At 51.3% G+C, this 19,323-nt stretch overlaps 1 protein-coding gene across 1 annotated transcript in view; it reads left to right on the forward strand.

Annotated features, from left to right (window-relative positions):
* The first annotated feature begins 2,129 nt into the window (after window positions 1–2,129).
* LOC135239706 (basic proline-rich protein) overlaps window positions 2,130–19,323 on the forward strand; it is a 111,019-nt gene continuing 93,825 nt past the window's right edge. Inside the window, exon 1 of the mRNA XM_064308578.1 lies at window positions 2,130–2,870. The gene's annotated coding sequence lies outside the window, so the exon portion shown is untranslated. The remainder of the gene's footprint in view (window positions 2,871–19,323) is intronic.

Genomic DNA, 19,323 nt, shown 5'->3' on the forward strand with positions numbered 1-19,323 from the left:
TCATTCTCCATGTCCCCATGTGAACTTCCACCCCTCCCCACCAGCAAACTCTCCCAGAGCGCTACTAGTTACCAGGTCAAGGACAAAACCCTGCCCCCCCCCCAACCCCCGCCCCCTTCCCTCTCTGTCTGTGAACATGAGATTCACCCACACAAACACACACACATATACACTCACACACCCACACTCACACACACACATTAACACACACTCACACACCCACACTCACACACAATCATTCGCATACAACCACACACACACATGCACTCACACACACACATTAACACACACTCACACACCCGCTCTCACACACAATCACTCGCATACAACCACACACACACATGCACTCACACACACAAATTAACACACACTCACACACAATATTGAGAGCTATCCATTCATAGCTCCCCCATAATGTGTCAGCTGCAGGTTGTTCAGGCTGGGAGGAATTGGGTGCATTAAAGCCCTCAGATGCTGCCAACAAGCTTCCTTTGAGTCAGAAAAGAGGCTGTATAAAAGACAGAGAGAGCGAGAGAGAGAGGGAGAGCAGACAGATAGAGAGAAGAGATAGAGAGAGATAAGAGCCGATAAGTAAACAGGTAGATAAGACGGAATGCTGAAGGAAGACATCTAATCGCTCAGTAATGGGACGGGGCGAAACGATTACACCTTTCCACACCCCCCGCGGGGTGACACACTCCTATCTACCCATCTCTCTTTGGTAAGTTAGGAGGGAGAGGTGAGCCAATGGGAAGAGGACAGAGGCGTGTCTTCAGCTCTCCCCTGCAGAAGGGTTTCGTCTTCGGCAGGCGTGAAATCAGTCTCATCAATTTATTTATCAGCCCCTCGATCAAACACTACAGAAAAACATGCACCCGCAATATGTACAGACATACGTACATATGCACAGTGCCCTGGCTCTATGTTGTGGCTCTGTGATCGGCACAGTGCCCTGGCTCTATGTTGGGGCTCTGTGATCGGCACAGTGCCCTGGCTCTATGCCGGGGCTCTGTGATCGGCACAGTGCCCTGGTTCTATGTTGGGGCTCTGTGATCGGCACAGTGCCCTGGCTCTATGTTGGGGCTCTGTGATCGGCACAGTGCCCTGGCTCTATGCCGGGGCTCTGTGATCGGCACAGTGCCCTGGTTCTATGTTGGGGCTCTGTGATCGGCACAGTGCCCTGGCTCTATGTTGGGGCTCTGTGATCGGCACAGTGCCCTGGCTCTATGTTGGGGCTCTGTGATCGGCACAGTGCCCTGGCTCTATGTTGGGGCTCTGTGATCGGCACAGTGCCCTGGCTCTATGTTGGGGCTCTGTGATCGGCACAGTGCCCTGGCTCTATGTTGGGGCTCTGTGATCGGCACAGTGCCCTGGCTCTATGTTGGGGCTCTGTGATTGTTGCACAGTGCCCTGGTTCTATGTTGGGGCTCTGTGATCAGCACAGTGCCCTGGCTCTATGTTGGGGCTCTGTGATCGACACAGTACCCTGGCTCTATGTTGGGGCTCTGTGATCAGCACAGTGCCCTGGCTCTATGTTGGGGCTCTGTGATCGGCACAGTGCCCTGGCTCTATGTTGGGGCTTTGTGATTGTTGCATTGCCTTGGCAGCTCAGTCAAACCTCTGCCGCCAAATTGCTCCCATCTGAGACGCTTTCCACTCCTCTCTCACCCTCTCTCTCCTCTTCCTGCCTCCCATCCTTTCGCCTCCCTTATCCTTCCCACTTTCCATTTCTCATTTACTCCAAACTCTATTCCTCCTCCTTGGCCTATTTTCCTCACGCTGCTACCCGGTTCCACTCTCATTCTCTCCTCAAACTTTCTCTCGCCTCCCCCTTTCATCTTCCTGTTCTGCCACTCCATCCCACCATTTCTCACCATCCTCTTATTCTCCTTCCCTCTCATCCCTCTCTCAGCACTTCCACTTCCCTCCTCTCCTGTGTGCCTCTTCTGTCACCTCCCTCCCTCCCTTCCTCCCTCCCTCCCTCTCTCCCTCCTCTGCTGAGCATCCTCTGTTTTTTAATTAAACAGAAACACATGCTCACATGCCCTGCCCCTCTCTCCTCCCCTCCACCTCCCTCCCTCCCTCCCTCCCTCCACCACCCTCCCTCTCTCTCCCTCCGCTGACGATGACACACGCTGACTTGTGCTGGAATACAGAAAAGGAGAGACAGAGCGAGAGAGAGAGAGCGAGAGCGCGGAGAGAGAGAGAGATAGAAACATCGCTCTCTGAAAAGGATAGCCTCTCTTTTGTTTGTCTGTGTCACACACACACACACACACACACACACAGCAGTCTGTCTCTCTCTCTCCCTCCGTTTCGCTCGCTCACCTCCACTGTCGCGCGGCCACAGTCTCCATCGCCCAAAAGAAACGAGGGGGAACTGAACGGAGGAGAGGAGCCGGAGAGAGGGAAGCGGGGAGAGGAATAAAAAAAAAAGACAGATGGGATTTTCAGAGGAGCTGGAAGATAGCGGAGGACCTTCCGTACGCTCGTGAAGCAGGGAGCAAGTGACGAGGGGAGGGGGGGGGGAGAGCAGGAATGGGTGGAAAGAGAGAGAGAGAGAGAGAGAGAAAGAGAGAGAGAAGAGGAGGAGCGAGTGAGTGAGTGAAGGAGCGAGCGCGAGAGCGGAGGGATGTTAGAGAGCCCTGACCTCTCCAGTCCTCCAGCGCAGCGGGGTGAGCCGGGTCTCACTTGAACTCCGCCTCTCTCCCGCTCGAAAAGCCCTGTCCCGGAGTGAACTGTGGGCGGGGGGAGGACCCCAGCGAGGAGCAGGAGAAGGGGAAACCGGGGGGAAGGAGAAAGGTGAAAAGAGGAAGAAAAAGAGAGGATTACTGGCTCTTCTGTGGAAGGTGTGGAGAGCGGAGGGGACGGTGAGTGTCTCTCTGTTTCTTCGCCTCTGATTTGTTGTCTCTCTTTGCCGTTTGTCTCGGTACCTTAGCAGCGCTGTTCACTACCTTAGCTCCACTGCCACCCTCTCTCCTTCTCTCCCTCTCTCTCTCCCTCTTCTTCCCTTCCTCCCTCATCTCTTTCTTTCGCCCCAGTCTCTCGCTCTCCCTCTTTCTCCCTCTCCCTCTCTCCCTCATCTCTCTCCTTCTGTCCCTTTCTCTCTTCCTCTTCCTCCCTCTCCCTCTCTCCCTCTTTCTCTCTCCTGTTCCTCAGCATCTCGCTGTTCCTCTCCCTCCCTCCCTCTCTCTCTCTCCCCCTCTCTCTCTGTTGCGGACGGTAGTTTGACTCCCACCGCGGTGGCCGTGCTCCTGGCGCTCACCTGTGACGGTACACGAACCGCCCGGCGGCGCGTTCGCCCCGTTGCCACGGCTCCCCCGGACCGCTCTCTGGGGCGCCGCTAGGTTACCGCGGGCTCGCCCAGCTCGGCTCCGAGCCCTTCACCCATTCACACGCAGCTGGGCGTTTCAGCGCCCCGCTCAAGGGCACAGCAGCTGTGTCCCGGGCCAGGATTCGAACCCGCAGCCCCCTTTGAGTGCCAGCACATGACCGCTGCTGTGCGCTGCTGCCGCCGCAATCGCTGCTGAAACACAAACACACACATACACACACACATATACAAACACATGCACACACTGACAAACACACATACATACATACTCACTCACGCACACACACACATATATACAAACACATGCACACACTAACACAAACACACATACATACATACTCACTCACGCACACACACATAGACACATACATATATACTCACTCATGCACACACACACAAACACGTACATACATACTCACTCATGCACACACACACACACACACACACACATACATACTCACACACACACACACACACACACACACACACACACACACACACACACACACACACACACACACACACACACACAGACACACACATACTCACACACAGGGACACATGGCGGGGGCTGACTCACACAATGGGCAGCTAAAACTGCTGCCACCTCAACTCATCACCTGGAACCACTGCGATCACTCCCACAGACATCAGGGGCAGTAAGGGCTCCAACACGTGCGCCTCGTAAACACGTCCCCCCAGACGCCCGCCAATCACGAACACAGCACTGCACGCACACCGTCCCACGGACATCAGCCTTAAACACTGCACCTTCGGCCGGAGATACTTCACCTCTTTACATCCAGCAAAAATTAAATACAGACTGAGAACTTTTTTTCCCAAGCAAACACATCCCGAAACAGCGAATAAGATCACACAAGGAGAACTGCTTTTGCTCCAGGATTTTTCAGTGAAAATATTCGGCAGGAATTTCACCGGCGTGAAAAGGATGCCGTTGTTTTCAGACGGAAGGTCCAGGCGTGGGGTTCCATGATGCAACGCTGCATTTACGGGGATGCGGGACAGCTCGGAGAGGAGACAGGCAGCAACAGGTGTAGGGGGGTTTTTGGGAAGGATCCCCAGAGCTGAATGGAGGGGGGGGGGGTTGCAAATAGGGGCAGGTCGGACCCGGGTCCCAGTGCCAGGTTCCGCTCAGTCCTGCTCAGTCCTGCCCCTTCACAGTGGGGGCCACGGTGCACTGACTGGGGCAGTGCTTCCCAGCCCTGCTCCTGCAGCTCTACCGTCCTGTAGGTGTTCGACTGCGTGAGACCTCGCAGAGCTGATAATTAGTTAGGATCAGGTGTGCTAAACTGGGATTTGAGTGAACACCTACAGGACGGTACAGCTCCAGGAACAGGGCTGGGAAGCGCTGTCTAGGGGGACGTTTTTTTTGGGGTTTTTTTTGGATCGCCTGTCCAGATGGCCAGACGCAGCAGGTAGACAGGTGCACAGGATGCTGGTGGCAGCGTGTAGCCATGACCCAAAAATCTCAAAACCGTCTGCGCGTTCCGATTGGTTGAGGTGGTTGGTGAGCAGCGGGACCCACGAATGAATGATAGCAAAGGACGGAACACTCATAAGCTCCGACATGCACCTTAAACACACCTTCAGTGCGTAAAACACACCATGTTTCACACACCTTAAGCACACCTTCAGTGTGTAAAACAGACCATGTTTCACACACCTTAAACACACCTTCAGTGTGTAAAACAGACCATGTTTCACACACCTTAAGCACACCTTCAGTGTGTAAAACACACCATGTTTCACACACCTTAAACACACCTTCAGTGCGTAAAACACACCATGTTTCACACACCTTAAACACACCTTCAGTGTGTAAAACACACCATGTTTCACACACCTTAAACACACCTTCAGTGTGTAAAACACACCATGTTTCACAAATTGTAACACACCTGGTTTTGTGTAAAATACCTAATGGGGTTGACTGCATTACCCCAACATTGTTTAACCCAATGTTTTACACACCTGAACACACGTTTACTTTGTAAAACAGACAACAGTTTTCTTCCCACTGGACCTTCCTCAGGTCCCCAGAAGTTTTACGCAACAAAGGTGTGTTTTTGAGCCTAAAGGGAGCTTCACTGTCGTTTTTTAACGTGTAGCTGCGTGTTATGGAACATACTGTGGAGTCGTGTGCTGGTCGTCTGTGTGTGCGGTCTGTGAGCTGTGCACGGGTGCGAATGACGGTTGGCATTCAGGGTGCCGGCGGTGTAAACACGGGCTGTCGGTGCGGTTGGGTTAGGGTGTAAACACGGGCTGTCGGTGTGGTCGTGTGAACAGGCGAGAGTCGCATTAGTGTGCAAGTGGGTGTGTTTGTGTGATAAGCAGGGTGGCCAAGAATGTGTGCATGGTGTACACATAACTATGTGTGTGTGTGTATATACAGTGTATACAGTGTATATATGTTTGTGATATGTATGTGAATTAGTATAGATGTCGGGTAAGTGAGTGTGTTAATGTAGGTTTAGGGTAGGTGTTCCTCTGTGTAGGTGTAAGGTAGAGGTGTTTGTGTGTGTGCAGGTGTAGCACAGGCATGTCTGCATGGGGTAGGTTTGTGTGTGATGATGAACTGTGTCCCCACGCATTATAATTTGGGCAGAACGAGTACCCCTCTGTGTGGGTGTTTATGGGTACCCCTCAGTGTGGGTGTTCATGGGTACCCCTCTGTGTGGGTGTTTATGGGTACCCCTCTCTGTGGGTGTTTATGGGTACCCCTCTCTGTGGGTGTTTATGGGTACCCCTCTCTGTAGTGGGTAACCGGATGACATCATTTATGTGGTGCGCAGATAGCGCTGTCTCATTGGCAGAATTAGATCAGATTTATGCAGCACATTGCGAGAGACTGAAAATATGGAAAATTAAAGAAGCAAAATCCAATTACCCTCAGCACCATCTGCACACGACAGCTTAATGCGATGGAAGCGGAGATCCTGGCATTCTCTCTTTACTGTAAAGTTTATAGGCGGAAACGAACACACACACACACACAGGCTGCACACTCGCACTCTTCTCTGCCTCCCTTCATCTCTTCCTTCTTCCTCCCTCGCTTCTCTCCCTTTCTGTCTGTGCGCTTCTCTCTGCTGTCTGTTGTTACGAGGCTTGGGTCAAACGCGACGCGTGAAACCCATGAGTCATCAGACGCGCGTAAAGTCAGAAATCCCCTCGCAGTTTTTCTTCAATGAAACGTCTTTCTGAACTAAATGCCTTTGCTGTGAACACTGCTGAAGACTGTCGATTCATTAAAAATTGTCGGCGATCTGCAGGAGTATACTGGTGCGCAAAGAGAATTAATGTTTTTGAATTTACCTGGACTGGGTAGAACCTGTCCCTGCACCACCCCCCCTCCCCCAGACCCAGACCCCCTCCTTATCTATCCATCTCTTCTCCCAGTCCTCCTTCTGGTGTTCTTTCTTTCTCTCTCTCTCCTGCACTCTTCTCTTCCTCTCAGACTTTTGTTTCCTGTCAGTGATATGTGTTTTGAAGAGACAGCTTAGGCCCTAAGCCAGCTGTTTAACCTCGCACTCCCTCTCTCTCTCTTCTCTCTCCCTCCCTCTCTTTCTCCCTCTCCCTCTCTCTCTATCTCTCAGTCCCTCTCTCTCTCTCATTGCTCTTGCATGATTCTGCTCTTTCAAAAAGCTTGGCTGATAGCCTCAGTCTTTTGTTGTCCTGTTTCTAACGGTTTTAGTGAAGGTCCCTCATTTGACATAACCCAGCATTTTTATTGCTGACGTGCTGTTCTGTGTAGGGGGGACGTCCTTCTGGAAAGGGTGTGTGTGGGTGTGTGTGTGTGTGTGTGTGTGTTTGGGGGGGTGGGGGTGACCACGGGGGGATGGTGACTCACGTCTGACCCAGTCACTTTGAGTAGATATAACAGATTCCCCCCACCCCCCTCTGAGCAAGCCTGAGTCTCTGGGGTTACAGTGCATACCCACTCCCCCCCGCCCCCATTGCTCTTCAAACCCCCCCTGTCCAGGGCCATTGCACCCCAACACACCCACTCTGTCACAGGGCAGTGACTTTGCACACCGGCTGGTGCCCCCCCCAGGGAAGAGCCAGCATCAGCGTTTCTGCGCTCCCCCACCAGGGGGCGGGGCTGCTGTGTCAGGCCCCACCCACAGCAGCTCCCTGTGTCCTCACAAACGTCTTTGGGAATAAAATCCTGTGACAGTGTGTGTGAGACAGCGTGTGTGTGACAGTGTGTGTGAGACAGCGTGTGTGTGTGACAGCGTGTGTATGTGACAGTGTGTGTGTGAGAGTGTGTGTGAGACAGCGTGTGTGTGTGTGGCAGTGTGTGTGAGACAGCGTGTGTGTGTGGCAGTGTGTGTGAGACAGTGTGTGTGTGATACAGTGTGTGTGTGACAGTGTGTGTGAGACAGTGTGTGTGAGACAGCGTGTGTGAGAGACAGCGTGTGTGAGAGACAGTGTGTGTGTGGCAGTGTGTGTGAGACAGCGTGTGTGTGTGTGCAGTGTGTGTGAGACAGCGTGTGTGTGTGAGACAGTGTGTGTGAGACAGTGTGTGTGAGACAGCGTGTGTGAGACAGAGTGTGTGTGAGACAGCGTGTGTGTGTGACAGTGTGTGTGTGAGACAGCGTGTGTGTGAGACAGCGTGTGTGTGTGAGACAGTGTGTGTGAGACAGCGTGTGTGTGTGTGACAGTGTGTGTGAGCAGTGTGTGTGAGACAGGCAGTGTGTTTTGTGTGAGCAGTGTGTGTGAGACAGGTGTGTGTGAGACAGTGTGTGTGGACAGTGTGTGTGAGACAGCGTGTGTGTGTGACAGTGTGTGTGAGACACTGTGTGTGAGACAGTGTGTGTGAGACAGCGTGTGTGTGAGACAGTGTGTGTGAGGCAGCGCGTGTGTGAGACAGCGTGTGTGTGAGACAGTGTGTGTGAGACAGTGTGTGTGAGACAGCGTGTGTGTGTGACAGTGTGTGTGAGACAGCGTGTGTGAGACAGCTGTGTGTGTGAGGGGACAGGTGTGTGTGAGACAGTGTTGTGAGACAGTGTGTGTGAGCAGGTGTGTGAGACAGCGTGTGTGAGACAGGTGTGTGAGACAGCTGTGTGGGCGTGTGTGGAGACAGCGTGTGTGAGACAGGTGTGTGTGACAGGTGTGAGCAGTGTGTGGCAGTGTGTGTGGAAGGTGTGCAGTGTGTGTGAGACAGTTGTGTGGCGCTGTGTGGAGACAGCGTGTGTGAGACAGCGTGTGTGGAGCAGGTGTGTGAGACAGTCGTGTGTGAGACAGCGTGTGTGAGACAGCGTGTGTGAGGCAGCGTGTGTGTGAGACAGCGTGTGTGAGACAGCGTGTGTGTGAGACAGTGTGTGTAGGCATGCGTGTGTGTGAGGCAGCGTGTGTGAGGCAGCGTGTGTGAGACAGTGTGTGTGTGAGACAGTGTGTGAGACAGTGTGTGTGTGGCAGTGTGTGTGAGGCAGTGTGTGTGTGAGACAGCGTGTGTGAGGCAGTGTGTGTGTGGCAGTGTGTGTGAGGCAGCGTGTGTGAGGCAGCGTGTGTGTGAGACAGCGTGTGTGGCAGTGTGTGAGGCAGTGTGTGTGTGAGACAGCGTGTGTGAGGCAGTGTGTGAGGCAGCGTGTGTGAGGCAGCGTGTGTGTGTGAGGCAGTGTGTGTGTGGCAGTGTGTGTGAGACAGCGTGTGTGTGTGAGGCAGTGTGTGTGTGGCAGTGTGTGTGTGGCAGTGTGTGTGAGGCAGCGTGTGTGAGAGCTCGTTTATAAGCTCTGTAGTCCCCGTGTGCAGTGCTGTAAGTGCCCGTCCTGCCCAGCAGCTGGTGACAGGACCCAGCGGGGCAGAGGCGTGTGTCTGCTCATTACCGAACCGGAGGGCCGCGCTGGCGTCCGAGGGGTCACCACTCGGGACGCTCGTTAAACGGGACGAGGCCCGTCAGGCGGCCGTCCTCCAGCAGGGGCGAGAGCGAGAGAGACGTCAAAAAAAGGGACAGACTGTCCCTCTGCGGGGGCCCGTCTCCCGCCCGCCAAACCCACCTTGTGAAGCCAATTTACCGTCACGTGTCCCTCTCTCTCTCTTTCTGTCTCTCTCTTTCTTTCTATTTCTCTCACTCACACTCTCTCTCCCTCTTTCTCCCTCCCACCCTCCCTCTCTCTCTCTCTCTCTCTCGTTATTTCTGGAGCACCGCCTCTGTTTTTTGGCAGAGCCCTCTCCCTACCGGGAGGAGCACATGTCATCCCCTGCGTCAGAGTCTACCACATTCCCCTTCCCCTCGCACCCCACCACCTCAGCCCCTCCCCTGGTGCATGCCTCCCAATGCGATCAGCGCCTCTAACCCCAGCATCCTCCTCCCCCCGAGCCAGAGACCCTGCTCCACCACTTCCCCAAAAAACTGCAAGCTCCTCACCCCGCTTCCATCCGTCCGTAAACCCCAAAGACTGGGTCCCTTGCAGTCAGAATCCCCCCCCCCCCGCACCCCCTGATGCAATACCCAGCTCCACACCTTTTCATGCCAGCATGTCCTCATTTAGGACGGAAATGACCCCTGTCCGCTATTCTGTGATCTTCCCGTGTACGTTAAGCTTCCTTCCTGTCCAGGTCTCCCCCGTGTAAGAGATGCTCTTTCTCAGGGCGAATGCCTAAAATGTGGAACGTGCCAAACTTGCCAAACTCCACCACAGCAGGACCACTCAGTACCGCTCTCTCTCCACTCCGTCTCCCAAATTCAAATTCGCCTCAGCTGTCCGTATAAACACACTGCATTCTGTATTAACAATGCATGCAAAGATGATAACAGCCCAGTGAAATCCAGGAATAATAATAAGACCGTTTTCATTTATTAATAAAAAACAACAAACAAAACAATCGTGATAACAATAAAAATCGAAAAACAATATCTGGTTCTCTCTCTATCTCCCCCATCACTATCGCTCTCCCTCCCTCCCGCTCTCTGTGTCCCTCCCTCCCTACCTCTCCCTTGCTCCCTCCCTACCTCTCCCTCTCGTTCCCTCTCTCTTCCTCCTTCTCTCTCTATCTCCTACCCTCTCCCTCTCTCCCTCTCTTTCCCTCCCGCGTGCTCCTGTCTCAGTCCCTCCCTACCTCTCCCCCTATTTCTCCTCCTTCTCTCTCCCTCTCCTGCTCTCTCTCTCTCTGACTTGCACTCTCTGCCCTGGTTCCCTCTGTCGAACTCATCCTCTATAAATACATCAATCCATGTTTACTTTTCTCCATCGCTGTCTCTCACCCCCCCCCCCCCTGCCCCCCCCACAGTGCGTGTACACGGCCCTGTCTGATAAAGTTAACCTCGCTCAGACAATCCAATCTGACACGCCTTTACATAACATTTCAATCTGCGCTGAGCTCCCCAGCCGTCTCTCTCCCTCTCTCTCTCTCCTCTCCCTCTCTCTCTCTCCCTCTCTCTCTCTCTCTCTCCCTCCTCTCCTCCTCTCCTCTCTCTCTCCTCTCTCTCTCTCCCTCCTCTCCCTCTCTCTCCCTCTCTCTCTCTCCCTCCCTCTCCCTCTCTCTCTCTCTCCTCCTCTCATCCTGTCGGTTTGGTGAGAAGGTGCTCCGCTGGCACGCGGCGCGTTAGCGGCTGCACAGCGGAGCCGCGCGTCGTACGCGGCGGTCGGACAGACCGCCCCGCCCAGCGCTCCTTCCCCCCGCCCGTCTCTCAGAGGCTCACGCAGGGCCCCGTCACCCCGGGACGGGTCCGCGAGGAACGCCGTCGCAGCGGAACGGAGCCCTGGGTGCGCGCTCGCGGGTCGTTCGCGGGCGTTGCCGCTGATGTCGCTGACGTTACTATACTGACAAAACGTTCGGTCAGGTTTGCACTGACCGTGTTAGTGCACGTACACTATACCTCAGTACAACATGCACCTGTAAACACACGTGCAATGCAAACATATGTACACGCGCACACACACACACACACACACACACACACACACATATGCATACACGCACACACACATACGCACACACACACACACACACACACACATACGCATGCACGCACGCATACATGCACACACACACACACACACGTGCATGCACATACACACGCACACACACATACACATGCACGCACGCATACATGCACACACACACACTCATGAACACACACACACACACACACACACGCACACAGCGCAGTGAGAGCACTCACAGTGTTTGTCCCATAAGGCCACAGCAACACAGAGTGTTCAGTCACATGACACGGCACTGTTTTAAAATTTAACTGAATTAACACTTTTACCGTTGCTGGAGTCAGGCCAGAAATATCCCCACACAGTTACACACAGTACATTTTAATAACAATAACCGAGAATCATGATCTCTCTGAGATCACCCTCTAGAGTACCTGCACCCCCCCAACCCCCCCCACACCCCCACACCGGGAGATTTATCACATCTCTGCCAATAAAGGCAACATGGACACACAAAACCAGGAACTGGGGGTTCATGATGGGGGGGATGGGGGTTTAACAGAGAGGCTTCATTAAACTGTCGCTGTAAATCTCCAGCTAGGGTGGGGGGATATTTGGGGGGAGGAAGCGAGAGCAGAGGAAGAGAGGAGAGAGAGAGAGAGAGAGGGAGGGAATGAGTGAAAATTCATTAAAAGACAGAGAGTGGGAAATACGGCAACATGAATGGAAAGAGAGATGGAAAAGAGAGAGAGAGGTAATGAAGGAGAGATGAATCGAAAAGAGAGGGAGGGACAGTGGAAAAAAGAGGGAGAAAGAGGGAGGAAGAGGTTAGGAAGGGAATATGGGGAAGGGCTAAGCAAAATAAAAAGAAGGTGAACGGGGAAATATTTGAGGAGGACAGAAAGGGAAGGAGAAAAAAGAAAGGGAGAAAGGGAGGGCCAGTGAATGAGGAGAGAGAAGCGGAGTAATAATACAGAAGGGTACTTAAGGAGAGAGAGGGATGGAGGGAAAGAGGGATGGAGAACCATGAGAAATACAGGAATGGAGACCTTTTATGCCTCCTATGAGGAGAACGATATGACTCGGGGGGGTGGGGGGGTGGGGTGTAAGTACAGGACAGTGATGATGGGGGTGGGGAGGCAATCGGGCAGCATGTTAATGTAATGGTCAGGGGATTGGGCTTGTAACCCAAGGGTTGTATGTTCAAATCTCAAGCAGAACAGAGCAGCCTAACCCTGGGCAAGGTACACTACCTTACCTGAATGGCTTAGTATACATCCTGGCTCAAAGTGACATACACAAATATATAAACTGTGTTAAAAAGGAAAAGTTGTGCAAGTTTGTGTCACCCTGGATACCAGCCTCTGTGAAGCGGCTGTGACACAAAACTTTTGGAGGAACTTTCTTTTAAACCAGTCACGGCGCACGGTTACTCCTTCTCCAGGGACTCACATCCAATCAGATCAGGGAGGTCCTGTAGCCATGGGCAACAGAAGCAGAAAAAGGGCCAACCGGACGCGGCGGTGCTGAACGCACGCTAGCGCGCTCGGCGGGCGGTGTTGCCCGCACACGCGCGTGTGTGAGTCAGCGCGGGAGATCGTTCCGGCTCGCTGTCTTGTGGAGCGTGTTGCTAATCACAATAATCATAATTAATCCTAATAATCGTGTTCAGAAGGTGGATGGCAGAGACAGATCCATGACATGAATACTCTCGGAAAAACAAATATAAGCAAACACCCCCCACATCCTCGCCAAGAGACACACACGCGCGCACACACACTCACACACACTGCGTGCATGCTCACCCACTCATTCACTCACACACACTCACACACACTCACTCACACACCCACTCACACACACACTCACTCACACACACTCACTCACACACACTCACTCACACACACACACATTCACACACCATCACTACACTCACCACTCTTCACACACACTCACATGACACACAATCACATTACACTCATCAGACACCTCAGTCAGAACACCACTTACCATGCACTCCCTCACACCACACGTGAGCTCTTCTAATAACTTGGATCATGACGCAAATAATGAGCGCTGCATGCAGAACTCTCAGGGTGCATGAGAGACACCACCGTGAGCCAGACCCCCGACCCAACAGTGAACCTGCCCATCAGCCAGACCCCCGACCCAACAGTGAACCTGCCCATCAGCCAGACCCCCGACCCAACAGTGAACCTGCCCATCAGCCAGACCCCCGACCCAACAGTGAACCTGCCCATCAGCCAGACCCCCGACCCAACAGTGAACCCGCCCATCAGCCAGACCCCCGACCCAACAGTGAACCTCCCCGTCAGCCAGACCCCCGACCCAACAGTGAACCCGCCCATCAGCCAGACCCCGACCCAACAGTGAACCTGCCCATCAGCCGACCCCCGACCCAACAGTGAACCCGCCCATCAGCCAGACCCCGACCCAACAGTGAACCTGCCCATCAGCCAGACCCGCGACCCAACAGTGAACCGCCCATCAGCCAGACCCCCGACCCAACAGTGAGCCCGCCCATCAGCCAGACCCCCGACCCAGCAGTGAACCTGCCCATCAGCCAGACCCCCGACCCAACAGTGAACCTGCCCATCAGCCAGACCCCGACCCAACAGTGAACCTGCCCATCAGCCAGACCCCCAACCCAACAGTGAACCTGCCCAACAGCCAGACCCCCAACCCAACAGTGAGCCTGCCCATCAGCCAGACCCCCGACCCAACAGTGAACCCGCCCATCAGCCAGACCCCCGACCCAACAGTGAACCTGCCCATCAGCCAGACCCCACCCAACAGTGAACCGCCATCAGCCAGACCCCGCCAACAGTGAACCTGCCCATCAGCCAGACCCCGACCCAACAGTGAACCTGCCCATCAGCCAGACCCCGACCCAACGTGAACCGCCCAGCCCCCCCACCACAACTGCCGCCGCCAACACGGAGCCTCCACACCCCCCCCCCCCCCCCCCCCGAGCACAGTCTAACCTAACAGATTATTCACCTGTTGGGGGTATGTGTTCGCGTCCTGGTTTGTTACACTACCTGAGTCACTGGACCAGGGAGTGGGGGTAGCAGGGGAATTTCGGATAGACCTTTTGACCAGCCGTGCCCCCAACCTCGGGTTGTAAGTTAGGGTATGACCAGATGGTACCTCCATCTTTTCTGCACACATTTTAAACAGCTACCCTGTTTGGTTTCCCGGTGTATGCTAATCTTGCCCTGGAGTCATCTGTAGCAGCCAGTGTAAACCTCAATGTTACCTACTAGAATAATGAATGAGAAATAATGACCTCTTCTGACCATCCCCCTAAAACACACGAACACACACACACACACACACACACACACACACACAGACATGCACGCACGCACAAACACACACACACACACAGAAAACACACACACATTTACTCAAAACCCGCCTCCCACTAGCTACAATGTCATCAAGAAAGGATGCTCAATCATGAAATTCAATTTTTTCACAGGGTTTTGCATAATTTCTGTGGCCAATTCAAAAAATATTTCAGACTTTAGTTTCTAATTAAATTTCCAGGTTATGGAAGTGATTAATACAATTACAAGTTCTATTAAATCATTCAGCTCTTGCTAGAAAATTTTTTTAAAAAAAGACTGATAACAGAAGACCACAGATGAAAAAGTACATCAGGAACAAATTAACCCACCACTAATTTAATTTGTTAATTAGCCCACAGCTTCAAATTTTCTATAATTTAATTTACTTGTTTAACATTCGTTTTGTATATTGTTAAATGTTACCCACCCCAATTAAATACTGGTTGGTTTTTCTCGGTCTCTTGTTAATGCAATTAATTTAAAGAATCAAGACCTTCCAATTCTCCCACCCAATCATTGCACTGTAGGCCTTAAATTAGCCTAGTTTTCCTCAGTGCCTGTAAAAAAGCAGAAAGCCTGCTGATTGCACTGAATGAGCAACTCAGAGACTGGTTCAGACTGACTTAGAGACTGACTCAGAGACTGACTCAGAGACTGGTTCAGACTGACTCAGAGACTGACTCAGAGACTGGCTCAGAGACTGGCTCAGACTGACTCAGAGACTGGTTCAGACTGACTCAGAGACTGGTTCAGACTGACTCAGAGACTGACTCAGAGACTGGCTCAGAGACTGGCTCAGACTGACTCAGAGACTGACTCAGAGACTGGCTCAGACTGACTCAGAGACTGGTTCAGACTGACTCAGAGACTGGCTCAGAGACTGACTCAGAGACTGGCTCAGACTGACTCAGAGACTGACTCAGAGACTGACTCGGAGACTGGCTCAGACTGACTTAGAGACTGACTCAGAGACTGGTTCAGAGACGGACTCAGAGACTGGTTCAGACTGACTTAGAGACTGACTCAGAGATTAACTCAGAGATCGACTAATAGACTGATTTAGAGACTGACAGCACTTATTGTACACCTGAATGATTTTCTTTTGTGTGTGTGTGAGAGAGATGTGTGTGCGTAAGAGATGTGTGAATGTGTATATAAGGTGTGTGTGATGTGTGTGCATGTGTGTGTGCATATGTGTGTGTGAGTGTGTGAGATATGCGTGTGTTTTATATAGTGACATAACCAGGCTGTGACACTGTCACAGAGAGACAGATGAGGGATGAGGCAGCACCCGGTTTACAAGCATATAAAGTTTATGGCAAGGTTACACAGGGGTCCTGGCCTCCATTGTGCAGAATGTCAATGGGACATATTGATATAAAAGCTGGTGTGTGTACTAGCAGGCACTGTTGGTATAAGAGACAGGTCCTCAGAAGGCTGGTGTGTGTACTAGCAGGCACTGTTGGTATAAGAGACAGGTCCTCAGAAGGCTGGTGTATGTACTAGCAGGCACTGTTGGTATAAGAGACAGGTCCTCAGAAGGCTGGTGTGTGTACTAGCAGGCACTGCTGATATAAGAGACAGGTCCTCAGAAGGCTGGTGTGTGTACTAGCAGGCACTGTGGTAAGAGACAGGTCTAGAAGGCTGGTGTGTGTATAGCAGCACTGCTGATATAAGACGGTCCTCAGAAGGCTGGTGTGTGTACTAGCACGTACTGCTGGTATAAGAGACAGGTCCTCAGAAGGCTGGTGTGTGTATTAGCAGGCACTGCTGATATAAGAGACAGGTCCTCAGAAGGCTGGTGTGTGTACTAGCAGGCACTGCTGATATAAGAGACAGGTCCTCAGAAGGCTGATGTGTGTATTAGCAGGCACTGTTGGTATAAGAGACAGGTCCTCAGAAGGCTGGTGTGTGTACTAGCAGGCACTGTTGGTATAAGAGACAGGTCCTCAGAAGGCTGGTGTGTGTACTAGCAGACACTGTTGGTATAAGAGACAGGTCCTCAGAAGGCTGGTGTGTGTACTAGCAGGCACTGTTGGTATAAGAGACAGGTCCTCAGAAGGCTGGTGTGTGTACTAGCAGGCACTGCTGGTATAAGAGACAGGTCCTCAGAAGGCTGGTGTGTGTATTAGCAGGCACTGCTGGTATAGAGACGAGTCCTCAGAAGGTGGTGTGTGATAGCAGGCACTGCTGGTATAAGAGACAGGTCCTCAGAAGGCTGGTGTGTATTAGCAGGCACTGTTGGTATAAGAGACAGGTCCTCAGAAGGCTGGTGTGTGTACTAGCAGGCACTGCTGATATAAGAGACAGGTCCTCAGAAGGCTGGTGTGTGCATTAGCAGGCACTGTTGGTATAAGAGACAGGTCCTCAGAAGGCTGGTGTGTGTACTAGCAGGCACTACTGATATAAGAGACAGGTCCTCAGAAGGCTGGTGTGTATTAGCAGGCACTGTTGGTATAAGAGACAGGTCCTCAGAAGGCTGGTGTGTGTACTAGCAGGCACTGTTGGTATAAGAGACAGGTCCTCAGAAGGCTGGTGTGTGTATCCGCAGTGCGGTCTGTAGCTCCAGATGAAAAGCTCTTCAAGGTGTGAGCAGCATGTAGAGCATGGATGTAATTGCATATCTGAGACTGTGCTCAGCTCCATATGGGTGTGGTGTGTGAGAGTGTGAATAATAACCTGCGAAACTCAAATCTGTGTGTGTGTGAGGGAGAAGGAGAGAGAGCGAAAGAGAGAAAGAGAAATAAAGTAGCAGTGGGAAGAAGGGTGCTTGGGATGGATATTCTGATTAACTGTGAGAACTCATCAATCAGTACTCTCCCTGTATACCAGGTACTGATGCTTCACTCACGAACACACAATTCACATGTGCACACACACTTTCACATGCACATGCTCCAAAACACACAAACACACAGACCCACACACACAGTCTCACACACACATGCATGCATGAAGACACACAGACACACACACACACACACACACACACGGACCCAGACACACACAGTCACACACACACACACACATGCATGAAGACACACAGAACACGCATACAACACATGTAGGGAAAGTAGACAGGGTAGTATCGCGCGTGTATTTGTGCGTGCGTGTGTCTGTGTGCTTATGTGTGCATGTGCTTGTGCATGTGCATGTGTTTGTGCTCAGGTTCACATGTCAGAGCCAGATCACTTTAGTTGCAGCTGAAGGTGACTCACACATAAAGGAATAACGGCATGGTTCTGGGAGGGAGAGCGGACGTATTTTTAACCCTCGATCAGAGCGCTCAGCAGAATCTCCCGTCAGTACTGAGAGGAGGGGAAAGCCACTACATACACACACACTACAGACATATTTTAAATACACACGAGAGCAGGCCATTGCCCCTCCTTACAAATCTTTACACTTCATTCAGGCAGGGGAGAGCGGAGGGGGTAAGGGGGTTAGTGACTAACCTAGAGGTAGGAGCACTGTCCAGAAAGTGCTACAGCAGGGAATCAAACCTGTAGCCAACAGCGTGGGGGGGTGGGGTGGGGCTCATTAATGTTGGTCTGTATTTTTCTCTATTACGGTCATAGTCATTGAAAAATAACCACATATAATAATAATAATAATAATAATAATAATAATAATAATAATAATAATAAAAGCTGCCACCAGTGATTCCAAAGTTCAAGCACTGCAAGCAACAATTTGAAATGCACATGTCTATGACAGCATGCATTGCTTTAAGTACCAGTGATTTCAGTGAATTTTATTTTTATTTTTTTATTTTTATGGTGCTCTAGTGTCACCACATGGTTATTTGGTCGTTATTTTACCAGTTCAGCCTGGATTTGATTGTGAATATTGTATTTTAATTGTTAACTATGGCTGTTTGAGCATTTTTGTGATAAGCCACACCCACTGAAAGCTCAATGGATCATCATTTCGCCATTTAAAAAAAAAAGATCACAACATGAGTAAAACCTGAGTAGAACTAGTTCCGTAGATACACCACGCGGAACGCTGTGCTGATAGGTGCTGATTTCTGTAAGAGAATAAAAGTTTTAAGTGTTTTTTTTTTTGTTTTTTTTTTAATCAAAATGGCCGAAAATGCGTCCAGGTGCCCTCCCGATGAGGGTCCTAAAGGGTCCTGGGTACTAAATTGTGTGTCTCTTGAGATATTGGGGCTCAGAGGCTGGCTTTGTAGAGGTAAAACATTTTCATGCGTACTACAGCGCCACCAGGTGTCCGAAATGAGCCACATTTTACAGGATCCACAGGACACAAGAGTCCATCCCTCAAAAGAAAGTCTACCATACTTGGTAAAGACTTACCAACTTAAAGTCATTTAAGGTCAACAGGCAGGAAAAATCTCAACAAAAACAACATGGTTCCAGCACCTGTGGTGCTTGGACCTCTAATAAAAACTGTATTTATTTAGCACTTTTTGTAGAAAAAATCATTTAAAAAAAACATCCCATAGTGCTTCACAGAAAAATAAACAAAAAACCCACAAATATATACACAGTATTGGTACAAATACATTATATATGTATTTGACTGCAGAGGAATACAGATGCCCTTGGGCATGTGTAAATAGCTGTAGAAGATGCAAAGAGTGCTTGGGATTATTTTTTAAACTCTTCAGACACTAATAGAACTATAATTTTCTATTAAAGGAATGTTTTCACAGGAAATTTCCTTTTTCATATGATTTCGTAAA

Source organism: Anguilla rostrata, chromosome 14 (genome assembly GCF_018555375.3).
Source record: "Anguilla rostrata isolate EN2019 chromosome 14, ASM1855537v3, whole genome shotgun sequence".
Lineage (NCBI taxonomy): Eukaryota > Metazoa > Chordata > Actinopteri > Anguilliformes > Anguillidae > Anguilla > Anguilla rostrata.